Below are 15,560 nucleotides of genomic sequence, written 5' to 3'. Positions count from 1 at the left end.
GATCACGAACACGAACGCAACCCGAGGGGTGCCCACCGAGCCAGCTGCGGAAGAAGATGACGACGCTCGAGCCAGTACTGATGATGATAGTTTTCTGCACACAGGCGATTTCGCCTAGCCATATACGATTTTGTCTAGCTTCGTTCATTCCACGAACAATGGTCTATTATGTAAAATGATGGAATGAACTGCTGACTTGTTGAAACAACAAACAAAGAGTATACTGTGGAACCTTGTCGAATTTAAACTTGTAAATCACAGGGAAGGCGGACGCGACCCCAAATTGGGAGAGGTTTTTCTGTTTCATCACGGGGTTAATACCGAGGTTTCATTGAAAAACCAAGTATTTCTCAATTATTTCCTGAGGTTACACACACGTTCGGCTGCGACGAAGACAAGCAATTCTTCGTGGCTATTTCTCGATATGAAAAACGTGTATGGTACTACTTGGGGATACCGATTATTGAGAAACCTCTGCGAAATGGGGATCCGTGAAAAATGTTTAGCTTAATTAAAAGGTATACCTTTCTAAACGGACATTCCTTGTTAAAATTGGAAACACTTTGTCTCGGCTATTTGTTCAGGAAACCGTAGTACCGCAAGGTGTAGTACATAGCTGCAGCCTATTTATTTTTAAATGAATTCATTAGGTTCTTATATTCCAAGGAGTTTCGTTAATTCTGCATTAGTCGATGACGTGAGCCTTATTCAAAGCATGTGACATCTGTGTCTATGAGCGACATTTTCAGCTAGGCCTGCGCGAACTGTCAAAATGGGGTAATGATCATGGATTTAAGCTAAATTTCCAAAAGAGCTGCTGCGTCCCATTTACAAGAAAGGCATGCCTGGTTACAGAGGCCAATATTGAGCTACATGGACAGCGCATGCCTGTGAATGTACAACACAAATTCTCAGGCGTGATACTAGACTAAAAACTTACTTTACCCGAATAAAGTATATGAAAAGTAAATGCAAAGTAAATGCATAAAAACGATGAACATCCTGAAACTCCTGTCGCACGAAACATGGGGTAGTGACAGGGAGTGCCTCAAAACCTTCACTAGAGCCTTATAGACTAGAGTTTACACTACGGCGCCGTAGTTTATCAATCTGCTACACCCAGTGCTTTCAAAATGCTCGATCGAGTACACCATCTAGGTATCCGTCTCATGACCGGAGCCTTCAGAACAAGCCCCATACAGAGCCTCCAGGCTGAATCCAGTGAATGGTTTCTTCATTTGCAGGGGATATACTCCAGTTTATTTTACTTCTTTAAAGTAAGTTTAAACTATCAGCATCTGTGAGATATTTATTCTACGATAAACGGTACAACATTACTACAATTTTTCACAACCGATCTTCAGTGAGAAAGCCCATCTCACGGCTTGTATCGAAACTGAGTGAACAAATGGGTGTTTTGTTCCTTACACATCAAGTAATGGCTCCAGCGAAGCCGTTTTTGCCGTGGCTGTGACAGGAAATATATAGTACGACATGTGATTTGTTGAAATCACTTAACAACTTCTAGAGATACACATTCTGGTGAACTCACTTTATTTCCAGTCGAAGTACTCTGGCCCGCAATTCCTATCGAATTTGGAAACGCTGATTCCGGCTTACTTTAGCCTGTTAATTAAACTATTTCAATAAATATACATAGTAACACTAGGAAGAAGCGCAGTGATCCAATCACCCTTTTTGATTGACGGCCGATATTAGCCAATAGCAGCAGCGTATGGGAATTTGCTATATGACTAATTATGGCAACCCGAATAGAGTGAGGAGACAGATTCTGCTTAAAAGAGAGTGTTTTAGAAAAAGGTTACTTCGCGCTCCACTTACGAGCTCCCCGCGCCATGCACGACTGCAAAATTTGGCTGAAATGCTCACAGCAGCGCGTACAATTCGCAGACGGTATTTTTTCACCAAGCCTGAGGGTGACTGTGGACCCCTCTAACTGTATTTAGCACTGACGAGCTCACGCGTTTGCCTTGGCCGTTTACTCAGCTAGTCATCCGAATGGAGCTAGTCATCCGAATTAAATGGAGCATGCGCTCCATTTATTTCAATATTTTTGATTTAACATTATGGCAGGATTGAATATGCTGCTTGGATATTATGTATTTTTCGCTTGGTATAAGGATTAAGAAAACATCGGCAATGCCAGCAGCTATTTAAGCGTGTAAATAAAAATTGCAAGACAACAAGCGAGACGTAAACATCACAACATACAGTTTATTTACATGAAAACATGGACACTGTCGCCATTTTGAGAGGTTAAAATCCGACAAAAGAAAAAAATAATGGTGTAAAAGAAGACTTTTATTACATTGTTATATTAGTTATTGCTTGAAAAACAATCTGTAGATGACATTCTTCAGAATATATTTAGTGAAAGGTAAACAAAACTCCGGCGAGGACTAGCTGAGAAGCTTTGCCTTTTTCCTTACCAGGGCCTCCATAAAATTGCTACTGTGGCACTACCAGCACTGCATAGAATTATTTTCCCAGGTGACAAGGGTGATCAGTTCTGAATGCGCATACAGCGTAGCGGCGGCGCAGCAAGCGAGAATATTTTTTACTTAAATTGATTTTCCTACCGCGAATAGCCCTGGGGTATGATGGTTTTCAAATAACGCTACATATACTACTCCCCTCTGCACCTGACAATAAGATCACCGATCAGTTATGGCACGTTCGTGTGGTCATTTCAGATCGCTATTTTATTTGAGAAAAGTAGCTTTAAAGCTCTATGATGAGAATAACCGGGTATGGTACTGATATTCTGGCTTCACTGTCATCAGTGGAGCCCGAGTTTGGTAGCAGTAATGGGTAGTTCCTCTTTTACCTCACCCTTTTATCGCTGCAACAGCACTCTACGCAAGTAGAGGCATCCCCCATACATTACCCACCTATGGTGATTTGTGCGCATCTCTCAAATTGTCGTTCTCCTATGCTCTCGCAACGGTATTTCGCAGTCCTGGCGAAGAAGTGGCACGAACAGAGTCAGCGTAATCTTAACGATAAATGAAACTGTTCGGAATCCCCAAGCTGCATATACGAAGAGATGGTACAAAAGAATATGGTGGCTACGTTCACCACTGACAAGAGTAAAGTGCTGAAGGCATGCTGTTGACAGCATGCAACTAAACGCACCTTATGCGCTTCACAAAGGCACCTCGAACTAAGAAAATCCTACTAATATATAAATATATGTATGTATTGGGTTAAAGAAAGTGTATATTACGGCACACTTTTTCAACTCTACGGCATCAATATCTTGATGTCACTGATGGTAGTTTATCATCTGCTTAGAGAAGTGACACCGTCATTCCTGGACTCTGACATCATTGTTAAAAATGTGAATAAAACGCGGGCGCCACGCACGCACGCACGCACGCACGCACGCACGCACGCACGCACGCACGCACACACACACACACACACACACACACACACACACACACACGTGGAACACAAGAAGAGCATGCCGAGTGGGATAAATGTTTTTGGCAAAGCGCAAGCTGCTACGTCACAAGTAACAATGCTGAGAATTGCCATATAAACTTTATTTTGCGTTCGTTTGCATTTTGTACATTTTTGACTCGATGAGGGACAAAGTTAAGATTAGATATAAACTTTGGGCTAGACTGCCATGGGGGGTCACTATTAAATGGCATTTGAAATACCGCCGTACATTACTACATCTTTGTACTTCGTTTACTCGGTCTGCAAGTTCTTGAACGCAAAAAATGATTTATTTACAAAACTACCTGTTAACACAAGAAGATATTTGGTCACCTTGAAATACCAACTACATAGCCTCGCTGCCAGCATTATGAGCGCCGACACACATGCTTAGGCAGGAAAACGCTCAACGACCTCAGACGGACGCATTGGCTGCACGGGTGGACACGATCATTGTCGAGATCTGAGGCTCTTTGAGACCAGAGCCAGTGTAACGAAATGCAAGGATTCATTTACTTCGATTCCATTTCTTTCCGATTATCCAAACATCTTGACTGTCTATTCTGGGGAAACAAGTAACTATACCGAAGAAGCGCGAAGAGGCGAATAATCGAAATATATTAGTCGCCTGATCGTGGCCTATCTGGTGATTTATTTATCGGCACTACCTCGCGGGCTCCGGAGGACATTGAGCCAGAGGGGTTGCAAATAACATAGAGCAAGGATGACAAGTTCTCTCAGGTATGATATATTGCGTAAAACTGAGGACTAGCAGCACAACAGTAGCACAAAAAAAGCATAAGGAAAACGCTGAACGAAGTGTTCAACGTTTCTGAATGTATGCATAAAAAAGTCGCATTGTACAAGTAACAAATTTGGATTGCGAAGCTTATAAACGGGAATCAGTGCCTTCTAACGTGTGGAACGACACGACACAGACAGATGTTGATACCGACGGTGATGAAGTATGTCGCGCTTTTGAACTTTCCCTGTCGTCGGCAGTCGTCGAGTGAAGGTGTCATGCAGGGTAAAAAAAAAAGTCAGAAAGGCAGCGTGATCCAGATGTGGTTGCCTGGCATGCGGTCGGTTTAGAAAGTCAATAACCCTCTTCGGGAGCCAGTGTCTTTCCCTATGCTTGCGAATTAACTAAAATGTTTTTATAATATTGCAAATAACCCAACGCGGCTTTGTAAAAATTTTACTTATGTATTTGAACACAAGATACAAAGACAGTAGGGTTAACTGTGGCGCTATACCGTACAGCTATTCCGAACTTTTCTATTCAAATGCTGCAATCAGCCCTCCGCGATTGGTCAACAAATTTTCGGGCCGCCCCCACTTAACTTGTCTGTCACGCGATGTCACGAAAACCGCGATAAATCCCCATCTGATATGACGTATACACACGGATTATGCATGATTAAACCGAACAAAAGAAAAGTAATTATTTCTGATTCGACGTCTTTTGGACATTAGCCCCCTGCTATTGTCCAAATATTCTCGGGGTGCGCCCACTACGCCTGTCTCTCACGCGACGCAAGAAAACCGCGAAAACTCGCCGCGTCTGAGTGACGTATACGCGTTTTAAAGATGCATTACTATGTCAAACAAAACTAATTTTTTTTCTGAATAGCCGAAGACTGCCTCGTTCCGAAAGGAATAGAATATGGCTGTCCGCCGATCGCCCAGGCACTGGCTTGTCGCATCTCCTGGAGAGCATGGATTTATTTGGGTATAATAAACCTTTTTGCGTGGCAGTATAACGTTATCGAGCATTTTCGGCATGTATACGACATCGCTCTGTCCAACTCTTCTGTGCTGAACTCAGTGGCTAAGGTGTTGGGCTGCTGAGCACGAGGTCGCGGGATCGAATCCCGGCCACGGCGGCCGCATTTCGATGGGGGCGAAATGCGAAAACACACGTTTACATAGATTAAGGTGCACGTTAAAGAACCCCAGGCGGTGCGAAATTTCCGGAGTCCCCCACTACAGCGTGCCTCATAATCAGATCGTGATTTTGGCACGTAAAAGCCCTTAATTTAATTTTTTGCTTTGCTGAAGATCCTTTTTAGCGGCATTCCTAACCTTCCGTTGCACGTCGCTGCGATTTTCGACCAGGAACCCGCAAGCTAAGTAAGGGGAAGTGTCCAATCACAGACGCCGGCAGCACCCTCCTCATCCGGTTATCTATTTCCTCTGCGCTGGCAGGGCCTCTTCGAAAGCTTCTCTATACTTGACCTTGCTCGTCGCCTCTTGTGAGCCAATTAGATAAGAAAATCCGAGAAATGTAGGCAATGTTATTGGGTTTGGAAGCTAACAAAAGAGACCTCCTACAAATGACGAGAGCGTTTGATTTGGCTGTTCAGACAACGCTGCGGGTCACCGCCCGATGCTTGCGTAAGCGGTTACGCAAATGTGACGTCAGGAGATCGGAATAAATACGGATTGGAATAGTTTTACGTCATAGGGCTCTGGCATGCCTTAGACAAAAAAAAAACACTGCATTAAGTGATGTTCAGCCACGCGTCCTTTCAGAACGGTATAACTTAGGACAAACATCTGCACCGCCTCTATTTTTATTCCTCCACTAATTAGTGTTTATTTTACACGAAGCGCTTATCAATTGTACTGTTCATGCACATGATCTCTTGTTAAAATCTTGTAGGTTACATTAGTATAGACGTACAATACTGAGTGATAGGCATTTGCATGTAAGCTTTACAAAAACACGTTAATAACGAAGCTTACGCGGTATTTTGCGGCATCTCTGCGCATTTAAAGCAGAGATAACGCAGCGAGCCCAATTCTGGATTTGTATATTTGTGGGCAGTTTGTTAGATACCGACAACCTGTAGACGGCATAAAGCTTCAGAAATGCCAGTGTGAAGTCAAGTGTAAAGTGCGGAATTCGGTTGTCGCATTGTTCGAGGCGTCACAGATTGGAACAGTCTGTTGGGCTGCTAACCACGAGGTCGCGGTTTCGAATCCCAGCCACGGCGGCCGCATTTAGATGATGTCGAAATGCGTAAACACCCGTGTACTTATATTTAGGTGCTCGTTAAGGAACCCCAAGTGGTCCCAACTTTCCCGGCGCCCCCCCCCCCCCCCCCCCCTATGGCATGCCGCATAATCAGATCGGGGTTTAGGCACATGAAACCCCATAATTGGAACGACGCACATCCTTGCCATTTTCTGCCGATATTGTTTTTACAACACGTCACAAACCAATATGACAAAATTGTCTTTACGTCACTTTCTTTTGCACCAATTTTGTGGTTCTGCACATATTTTTTTATCTCTCCGAAAGAGGCATTAAGGAAAAAAAAACTATAGTGATTTGATAACGAGGATGTAGCAACAGTGTCGGAATACAATAAAAAATTACCTGAAACGAAGGAGATACGTCCGCTATGGCATCTGCTAGGAGCGTGGTAGTTGCACACTTCGGTATTTTAGCTTTGGTTTCATCGCCGAAATTTGGTGGCGTTAGATATTCCGAACAAGGAAGCAGGATAAACGTTTTGCTTGTATTGAAACGGTTATGACCACTTTGGACGACGGGATTCAATGGTCGCGTTATCGCCCATTGTCTTAGATTTCCGAATAACAAAGTTATTTACTACTGTTTGTCGCTAGACTAGTTGCTGTGTACTTTGTTGAGGTGTGGAAAAGATACGAATAATGTTTTAGAAAAACGATAAAACGAGAAAGAGCGTTTTCCTGTGCTGTTAATTTTTTGCACAGATTGTTTCGCGCTTTTACAGCAGAATAAAATTATTTCAGTAAAATGCTTAAACTTACTTAACTAGTTGCGACCTTGAGTATTTATACATAACTAAGGTGGCCTAGAGAAAATGAATTGTGTATCGTGTTCCCTATTCTTACAGGAACTTTCAACACATTTTACTACACATAACTTATATAGGCGTCCCACGTTAACTACTAAATGAGTGTCGAACATGTTCAAAGACATGCAGCTATGTGTTAGTATTACAACACTGTGAATGCGAGCAAAACAGTGAGCCTCTCATGGAGGAAGGCAAGGCACTAGGCAATATGACGTCAAGCTGCTAACCTGGGCAAACCAACATCCTTCGGCATCACCTCTCCATTCTCCCCATCCACTCCACGCGCTCGGCGGATCCAAGTTACCGTATGCCTATGATTCGGTGAGGGCCTGTTTCCCGTAAGCCTTTCTCTTATATTTTTTTATAAATGGGCTTCGCAACAGTCACGCAGTTCTTCCTAGTAATGTCTACTTCCACCACGGAGCCTCCTCAGCTCCACAGCGAGTTCACAAGTCGGCTTCTTCCTCTTTGAGAGTCGGCATCGGCTCCGGCACGAAGACAAAGGCTTCCGGTATGACAATCGTCGCCTTTCGCTCCCTGAATTTGGAACGGCCGGTGATCCAGAGGCCCACCGTGAACAGGAACGAGAGCGTGAGCATGCCGCCGATTAGCCGGAACAGGCCGTCGTAGCTGCCGTAGTTGTCGCGGAAAAAACCTGCGGTAAGCGACCAGCCATTAGCAGGCGGTAGAGAGCTTCGTCATATCGCTAGCCACTCAACCGTACCACCACAGGCTTAGTATAAATAACTATATTAGCTCTATGAATACAGCTACTAGACTGGCCCACCCGCCAGCTTTGCAAGCGATAAAGAACCAAAACGCTACGTGGATACACTTGCGTGGCTCAGCTAGCGCACGCTTGAAATTTCTAAGGTGCGTTTAGGCGGGCAGTGACGAAAGAGGCAAAATCTGACGTAACGATTGGGTGGGCGAATGTGTTCATGTTGGGACGTTTAGGCAAAAGGTGAGGAGCAGTTAGGGGAAGCACTTTTTGTGGAGATTTATAACCCGAAACGCCGGTAAACTTGCCGCAGATTTTGTGGACAAACTTTGGGAAGTTCGCACTAGGGTGAGGACATCTGGCAAACGGACATACGCTGAGCGCTAGCTGAATTCCAGTATGGCAGCATCTGTAGAATCTTATACTTCAAATAACCTGCGATTTTTTGGAAGCACTTAGCTGACGAAAGCAAATTTTTAATCTGCAGTGGGAAGCGCTGCGATTAAGCATGATTAGCATATTCTTATTATCTCTACTGTTATGCCCATGCGCATACTTTTTTCAGAACAGGCTGGCAACTACGAATTTATGCAACATGTTTATTTCATGTCAAACCTTTTCTGGGGCACATAGTAGCCATCGTAAGAAACCAATTGACGCCAAGCACAGCTGCCACAAATTCTGACCCATGTGCCCCCCTTAGCGGCTTCTTTACCAGACTCCATAGCCGCATAACGTCATATAATCGTATGGGATTCTATTCGAAATCCAAACAGCCCATCGAATTCATGACTGTGAGAGTTTCCAGGCCTTTTTAGTGCAATGGCTGAAGTGTAAACAAATGTAAAGGTAAAAAATAACATCACACTAGTTCTAATGCGGTTCAGTGGTTCTGTCCCACCGGAAACGTCGATTTTGGCTAAACTATAAACAGCCAGCTTGTTGTTGTTTTACTAGTTTGTCGCATATTTCAGCCCATATAGAAGTTCTTAGGCTCATATTCTATCACGCGGTTCCATCTACACGCAAAGAAACAATTTAGCAACTATAGGAACGACGAGCCTCCCGCAATGATCCGGGACAAGAAATCGGATGGAAGCGTTTAAGGGGAAGGGGGAAGACGCAGCTGCAAGTTATATTTCGGCGTTTATTTTTTTTTTTGCCTTGAATGTTTTATTTGTAGAGGAATTTGCGACCTGTAATACTGCAACAGGCCACATTTATTTAGAAGAAATATTATGTTCTGCCGCGTGTGAAGTGGACGCTCACGTGGACTTCTTACTCCGCCCATAACATGTTACAAACACAAACGTTATTTCTCCCATTTTCTGATATAAGTTTACAATATGTTACGTTACTCTGCTGTTACATAGCTGAGGAGGATACAGAAAAAAAGCGGGCAAGTTTGCACTCGGTCGTGCAAAGCTTGGGCAAAGCGAAAGTGTCAATCCTCAAGTCTGACTGGCTGCTACTGCTAGGTATTAACTTGGTTACTGCTAGGTATTAACTTGGTTTAACATAAGTACGCATGTAGGAAAGGTATTCTCGAGCGATCATTTTCGGAGGTACTTTCCCTTTAGTGACATATCGCGTGACTAGCGCTGGACGCGTCGGCGTCTACGAGTGACAGCGTTCCAGGCCTGTCACAACCGCAGCAGGCAGGCATGAGCCGTGTCTGTGTTGGGCGATGCAATCGCGCACCTGCGCCGGCGGTTACTAGGCAACGCGAGCTGACGTGATCTCTACTGCTTCGGTGCATGCACGGCTAGGCAACGCGGCCGGCGTCGGCAGCAGCGCGTTGCCTCGTTGGTGCTGCTACAATTTCTTTCTCTCTTTATGACCCTCTCATTTTCTCTTTCCCTCTCTCGAGCATTGCGCGCGCCGGGCGCATGCTCTCCTTACCTCTCCTTAACGTCCCATGTCAAGGCAACATGTGCACTTTACGGAGAGAAGGCGAGGCACACGCCGCTCCGCGAGATGGTTGTAGGGAATGCAGTGACGTCATACCTCGGCGAGGTTTTGCGACAGCAGGCGCCACTTTTTACGGTTAGTTAGCACAGATTCGCTGTTAAAAATATATTTTTCATGGTTGAGCAGGCTTTCCCAATGGAAATCCCCACGGTGTTAAACATTCGCGATCACAGCCGCACCGTGAAACAAACGTGCAACGTTGAGCATCAAATGGCACCAATCGGGGAAAGAGATCTTATGCACGATAGGGACAGCTGAGGAAGCTGTATATTTTTTTCTTGTAAATTCTAAACCGTCTAGCAACATCCGGAGTGCACGTCAACCTCAACGCTAAAATAATGGCACCGTGGTTTCCAAAGCTGAGGACACTTGTACGGTTGGCGTGTTATCAAGATGCACGATTCGTAGGTGGAGACTTTTCGAGGCACCAGCAGCGACTATAGCCTAATACCCACTGAACACACATTGGTCTAGAAGCCGTCTTCAAGACGTCTTGACAAGATATGCAAGACGTCTTGAAAGCCATTTTAAACGTTTACAAGACGTCTTGAAGACGTTTTGGCAAGATATTAAATACTTCTTCAAGACATCTTACCAAGATTTTGTCGGACGTCTTAAAACGTCTTGTAGCCGTCTCTAAGACCGTCTAATGCACCGCCAAATTTGGGATACAAGACGTCTTACAAGACGTCTTGTAGACGTCTCTAGGACGGCTAGAAGACGTCTTGCAAGACATCTTGGGAACGTTTTGAAAACGGCTACAAAACGTTCTCCTGGACGTTTTGAGGATGTCTTAAAAACTTTTTAAATGCTTTAAACATCTACTGGTCAACTAAGGCATGACATTTTCTAGTCGCTCGTATCTAGCTAAGCCCTAAACATTGTTTCACAGTATTTATAGTATTTACAAAAGATAGTGACAGTGGAAATATACTTAGATCTAAAGTGGAGAGGATGTGAAATCTGAACACGACGTAGGTTATTTCAACAGCAGAATGTATTCCATAAAGTTACGAAATCTTCACTTTGAGGAAAAAAAAGTGAAGAAACAAATAAGCAATAAACATGGTACGAATATATACACTAAATAGAGTACGAACGGACTTGACCTCTCTAAACTTTAGTTCAACACCTGATCTATCGTCAGCTAGGGGAGGGGAAGCACTAGCACAAATATGACATTTTAAATAGTCTCCAGAAGCTAAAATGAGGTCATATTGCAATCCAGATGGTCTGTCTCCTTCCGATGTCAACTATCCAACAAAATGTTGCCTACCTTCAGTGATCTGGCTAGAAACAGCATACACTGCCCATTACGTCCAGGAAGACCCAATATCATTTTACTTACCTTGCCAACACTGATCTAGATTTGCAGATGGAATAATATCAAAGCCTCCTGCAACACTAATACAGAATGTTTCCTTGCATGGATGTTTGGCACGCACAAGAATTTAGATACAGAAAACACCCTTCCATTATAGCATTAATTATAAAGGAATTGAGTGTCTCCCTCTTATCTGCCACATAGAGAAATCAATGAGGATGTTCGTATTCCTCGCAATATTGAAAAAAAGGTTGGCTTTACCGACAGCACCAATCCCTATGGCCCATTTCTTACAACCCACCATAGCAACACTCAAATATTGGCAGAGCCACAAAAGCGATAAACACGTGTCAAAGCCACGTACGCTTAATATAAAGCATGATTGTTCACACAAATGAAGCGCTAAAGTGGTCAAAGGTTTCAAAGAATTTTTAATAAATCAGTAACACGCCACCACATAAGCAAAATGTTTCTAATGCACCTCCTAGAGTTTTGCGTTGTGGCTGGCTGTTATAACAAATTGGACACTTCACGATTCAGGGAACTGGCTAAGACATTTCCACAGGCTGATGCACCCACAGAAAATTCAGCGTGTTCCAATGATGCTCGACCTCAGATTACCTGCAATTAGAAGGTTAGACAAAAGATTAACAATTATGTTACAGTGAAGCTTCGTTATAACGAAACGGGATATAACAAATTATTGTATACAACAAAATGAATGACGTTCCCGCTGAAATCTCCGATGATATCCATGTTTTTATAACCTCGTTTCAACGAAGTAAGCTTATCCTGCCAATAGATACACCAAACTTCAGTATTCCCCGAAAAAAGAAATGTCCGACCCTTGCAGGCTCGCTTCTGCTTTCCGCAGGGTAGAGCACACATTCGTTGCCGATGTTTAAAACGTTTATGTATTTGCGTTGAATCCACCCTCGAACACTGGTCCTTGTCACCACTACGCGTAGTTGCGCATAAGCATACTCTAGATCGCCATTGCAATTCCTCTCACTGCGGCACCGCGCAGACTAGTTAGTGTAGCTATAGGCGTGGCCTCGGAGATTGCGCCGGTGCAATTTCAGAGGCCACGCCTCCCTGTGTGTACCACGTGCTGCTCGCACACGACGAACATTGTTGGTGTCGCAGCGTGCAACCTATTCAACCGCGTCGCCGTTTCGCCGGTTTCGCGATGCTAGAGACGACCCAACTAAAAGCGGTAACGAAAGATCATCACATTGAAACAGAAGGCAGCTATCGTAAAGGCAATCGTGACAGATGCTAAGTGGTGTGTTAAGGACGCCGAAGTTTCCTTTGCTGTTTTATTAGAAGTTCAGAGAGCACGTGGCCATGTAGTACTTCTGCTGGCCGAAAAGCCGTTTTCTTCTGTACAAGTTCAAACTTGTGCGCGACATTGCGCATATATTGCAGTGAACGGCAGTAATGAATATAGTGACGTAATTTTGGCTCCTCCTTCAACTTCGCTATAAAAATATTTTATTGCATATGACTGAAGACTTCCCACTCAGTTATACCGCAACCTTGTTCGCAAACAGTAACTGTTAGAAATCCGACCTAGGTATCTTCCGTACGCAGATGCAATAATGCCATCGCTGCGATTCGGCCTTATCTGTAGCCTCGGTAGCAAGCCCCCGAGATATACCGTGAAATCCGGATTCTTGGCGATAACAACAGCCTTGTCCAAGAAGGCCAGTGCCAGGTTGGAGGCTGCCACGTCCTCCGCAACTACGTCGCAAGCGACATTTTTCGTTTTCAAATCATACACATGCTGCAAGCCCTTTTTTGAAATTGCATCTTTTGTTGATTTAAACGTAGTAGCAGTTTGCGCCGAAAAACAATTCTACACCGTGTCCACATGTACCAGTTCATGATGAAACGTGCAGGCAGGAACATATATGCGCCGCGCGTCACAGGTTTTCAGAACACGTGACAAGGCCTCCTTTTGGGGACATGTTGAATGGCAGCGTCGACTCAAGGACGCGCGGCCAAGCGAGGTCACTGGTCAACTTGAACGATGTTATACGCAACGAATGAAACACTTCCGGGGTAACCGCACTCAGAATGTTCGCGACGTAATTTGAGCCAGGCGCTTAGCCCGGATATTTTTTTTCGAGGGTGGGGGAGCTAATGCATCGCGATCGTCCTGACTGCGGTGCTTCGTTCTTTTAAGTTCCCAGGCGTCGGAGAAGCGTTGAGACGCGAATGCCCATAATGGCCGCACGTTCGAAGGGTACGCGCCTTTCTTAATAGGCGACGTGCCAGGCACAAAAGGGAGCAGGGCGCAGACCGTAAAAAAAAAAGAAGCCATATTTGGAAAGGGGGGGGGGCGGAAGCCCGGTCACCCACACCCACCTGATACGCCACTGCCCTGAGCGTCCTGATTTAGAGCAAACTTGCCGGGATCGCTGTAAAATTTTTGCTTTAATCCTGGCGACCAGATTTCTGACAACGACTTGCAGAGATTACGTCCGAGTGCGCATAACCGGAAATGTTCATTCGTTCGACGAAATATCGTTGAGGCCTGCCACATTGCCGGTCACACGCGCCCTCGAGCTCGCACGACCCTCGCCTATGTCCCTTGAGTGAGTAAGGCCATCGCAATTGTTCTGAAACCCTATGAAGTCAATGTCCCACGTTTAGGCCCACTATAGTTGCAGCATGAACAGGCAGATGTGAAGATTCAGAAGATATGTTCCAAGCATTGTATACAGAACAGCCTGCGCGAATCACGACTATCTTTACATCAGCGAAAGCAGTCATTCTGAAAGTGCTTGAAGCATGAAATCTATGTCAAAGATATCAATTAGAAATGAATCAGAAGTGAAGAAACAATGTCGTTTGAATTGCACTTGCGGAGCACGTGGCAGGCTGAATATGCCACCGACGAGTCAAGGCTTCTATCATTGCTAAGGAAAGTGGATTTGAAGGGAGTTTCTGGAATCCCTTGCTATCCAGACTACAAAAAAAAACTACAGAAAAACGCTGTATCGCAACGATGGCAATATCCCGCCTGCATACGCAGAATGTCGTCGTTTCGAGCAGTTCGTGTTGTGAACAAGGCTTCCGTGCGTCCAATTCTTATTACCACTTTTTGATCGGCGTCCTCTGTTTTTTTTTTGTTTTTTTTTCTTGTAACATGAACTCCAGAACCAAGAGAAAGCATAAGCCAGATGCAGCACTGAATTTGAATTTATTATCCTAGCTGTTGCAAGGTATGGAAGTCAATGTGAGCAGAAAAACTGAAGACGGCAAAATTCTACGTATTAATCATTCTTGTGGTTTAAATTAGGAAAGATAGATTTGTCAAGAACCAAGTGAAGCACCATAAAAAAATTTCGGTCCAAACTATCAGTTAATGAGGACACAAAAATACATATGCCACACATACAGGTCACACTTAGAATTTATTTATTTAAAGGCGCAAACGATAGGACATTACATCCGTGTGTTATTCTGAAGGCCAACATCTTGTTCTGTCATTACTGAGGCCATAATGACGTATTCACCTTCTGTCATCCTCGCCTCAGTGGTAAGCTCAACCTACTCAGCGGTTGGTTCAGCTTACCGGTAACAGCGTACTGAATTAAAATGACAATTACATGACAAGCGCCATGGGCTAGTCATATCACTACTTCAAACCATTACGTTATTAGGCGCCTGGAAGAGCATGTCCGGCGAATAGCCAGGCTAACATCTCCAGCATCTCAATAAAGAATAATTCTTTTTCTCTCTCTCTTTGTTACACAGCAAGCAGCTTAATAACGAAATGGTTTGAAGCATGTGATATGACATGGACCATTGCGCTTGCCCAAGTGCTATCTGCCACATGCAATTTTTTTTTAATTTGGTTCAGTCTAAAAAAAAAAGCCTTGTAGAATGAGAACATACGGTATGTTGTCATTCTACATGGTTGACATTCTACAATTTTAAGAACATGTGGCAAACAGCACAATTGTGCTGTCCAAATTGTTCTAAATTACTCGATGAGGTGGCCTATTCTACGAAAAATCAAAACGTTTAATTGCACAATTTACAGTTACACTAATTAACTTTATTAATTACCTCACTGCACATATTTTAATTGTAGCTAGTGATTATGCCAGGCATATCGACTTGGAACAAATTCTGAGGATGGCAGCGGTTTCGAGATATGCGGTATCAAACTTGCAGTAAAAATGCAGTTTTTTACCTTAATTTTTGAGAAAACACT

The sequence above is a fragment of the Dermacentor silvarum genome, chromosome 1 (genome assembly GCF_013339745.2).
Source record: "Dermacentor silvarum isolate Dsil-2018 chromosome 1, BIME_Dsil_1.4, whole genome shotgun sequence".
In the NCBI taxonomy this organism is placed as follows: domain Eukaryota; kingdom Metazoa; phylum Arthropoda; class Arachnida; order Ixodida; family Ixodidae; genus Dermacentor; species Dermacentor silvarum.
The sequence above is the reverse complement of the archived record's forward strand: the minus strand, read 5'-3'. Positions refer to the sequence as shown.